A 2,500-nucleotide genomic window follows, 5' to 3' on the forward strand; every position below is an offset into this window, starting at 1 on the left:
CAGGCTTCAGTCACACACACACACACACACACACACACTGTCACAACTCATGACAATCTCGTATGGAGTGTTTTGTGCATTACCTTCCCCATTTACCCTCTCCCATTCGAGCATTTATTTAGTGTGTGTTAGCTCCCGGTTGTGCGGTTTTTTACGTGCAATCGGGGAGTCTCGTTTATGTGTTTGTATCACTGCTGAGCAGAGTTTAAAGTCTCTCTGTTCTGTCAGTGACACTTCTCTAGGCTTTGCGCCCGCGGCCTTCTTGGAGGAAGGTCGTGCTTGTTTGGGTTTTGGGGGCTTTTTGCGCAGTTGGTACCCTCAGTGAGGATGGCTTTTCCTCCGGGGTGAGCCTTTATCGATGTTCTGTGTGCTCCAGCTCAGAGGGAGTGCCCTGCTGGACGTGTCTCGTCTTTGTTTTTTTTATTTTTTTTTAATTTCTAGCGTCAGGGTAGTGGTACCCGGTTGGCAGCGTCCCACTTCCTGTGCCATTTGTCCTTCCACCTGTGCCGGCCGGGTAGCATTGGTGCTGCAGTTGTCTGTTGTCTGCAGTTTTCCCTCGCTGCCCTCTTCTCGTCACTGTGATCGTGTACCCGCTTTCATCGTGTACCCGCTTTCATCGCTTTCATCGTGTACCCGCTTTCATCGCTTTCATCGTGTTTCCGCTTTCATCGTGTACCCGCTTTCATCGTGTACCCGCTTTCATCGTCGTTTTCTTCAGTTTTCGTTGTCCACGTCATCGTTTGTTTTTTTGTTTTTTTTTATCATCTGGTGTTGTGCAGAGTGTTTCAGGTTTTCTTTGTTTATCAACTGTCCTGAGTGCACAACATTCTTCAGACTGTTTTTTATCGCTGGACGGACGTGTCTTCAATCTCTGTGGGGGTTTTTTGTGGTTTTTTTGTGGGTTATTTATCCAATTCTATTTCTTCTCCTCCTCCAATTCTCTCCCTCTCTCTCTCTCTCTCTCCCCCCCCCTCTCTCTCCCTCTCTCTCTCTCTCTCCCTCCCGCTCTCTCTCTCTCTCCTCCCTCTCTCTCTCTCTCCCCCCTCTCTCTATTTTTATCTCTCTCTCTCTCTCTCTCTCTCTCTCTCTCTCTCTCTCTCTCTCTCTCTCTCTTCCTCTATCCTTTATTTACCCTTTTTTATGTTGTTGTTGTTGTTGTTTTGTTTGTCCACGTGTTTTATCTGTTCTTGCATCTCACCCCACATCATTTTTTATCCTTCGATATCAACATACCAAAATATTTTCCATATTAACACAACTGACAAAAACATCTTCCATGTTAACACAGCCAATATATTATCCTCCATTTGCGGACCGAAGGAACGAAATGCCGAGTAGGAGCCACTGATCACGGTGCAGGAGATCATTGATCACAGTGCAGGTGCCATTGATCTCAATGCAGGAAGCCATTGATCACAGTGCAGGAAGCCATTGATCACAGTGCAGGAAGCCATTGATCACAGTAATGGAAGAAGCCATTGATCACAGTGTAGGAAGCCATTGATCACAGTAATGGAAGAAGCCATTGATCACAGTGCAGGAAGCCATTGATCACAGTGCAGGAAGCCATTGATCACAGTGCATGAAGCCATTGATCACAGTGCAGGAAGCCATTGATCACAGTGCAGGAAGCCATTGATCCCATTGATTACAGTACAGGAAGCCATTAATCCCATTGATCACAGTACAGGTAGCCATTGATCCCATTGATCACAGTGGAGGAAGCCATTGATCACAGTGCAGGAAGCCATTGATCCCATTGATTACAGTACAGGAAGCCATTGATCCCATTGATCACAGTACAGGTAGTCATTGATCCCATTGATCACAGTGGAGGAAGCCATTGATCACAGTGCAGGAAGCCATTGATCACAGTAGTGAAAGAAGCCATTGATCACAGTGCAGGCAGCCATTGATCACAGTGCAGGAAGCCATTGATCACAGTGCAGGTAGCCATTGATCACAGTGCAGGAAGCCATTGATCACAGTGCAGGAAGCCATTGATCTCAGTACAGGTAGCCATTGATCACAGTGTAGGAAGCCACTGATCACAGTGCAGGAAGCCATTGATCACAGTGCAGGAAGCCATTGATCACAGTGCAGGAAGCCATTGATCCCATTGATTACAGTACAGGAAGCCATTAATCCCATTGATCACATTGCAGGAAGCCATTGATCACAGTAATGGAAGAAGCCATTGATCACAGTGTAGGAAGCCATTGATCACAGTAATGGAAGAAGCCATTGATCACAGTGCAGGAAGCCATTGATCACAGTGCAGGAAGCCATTGATCATAGTACAGGTAGCCATTGATCACAGTGTAGGAAGCCACTGATCACAGTGCAGGAAGCCATTGATCACAGTGCAGGTAGCCATTTGATCACAGTACATGAAGCCATTGATCACAGTGCAGGAAGCCATTGATCACAGTGCATGAAGCCATTGATCACAGTGCAGGTAGCCATTTGATCGCAGTACATGAAGCCATTGATCACAGTA

The 2,500-nt window shown here is 46.5% G+C and overlaps 1 protein-coding gene across 6 annotated transcripts in view; it reads left to right on the top strand.

The window, feature by feature from the left end:
- Positions 1-2,500, top strand: part of LOC143297784 (uncharacterized) — a 73,136-nt gene that overhangs the window by 5,648 nt on the left and 64,988 nt on the right. The window lies entirely within an intron of this gene.

The sequence above is a fragment of the Babylonia areolata genome, chromosome 23 (genome assembly GCF_041734735.1).
Source record: "Babylonia areolata isolate BAREFJ2019XMU chromosome 23, ASM4173473v1, whole genome shotgun sequence".
Lineage (NCBI taxonomy): Eukaryota > Metazoa > Mollusca > Gastropoda > Neogastropoda > Buccinidae > Babylonia > Babylonia areolata.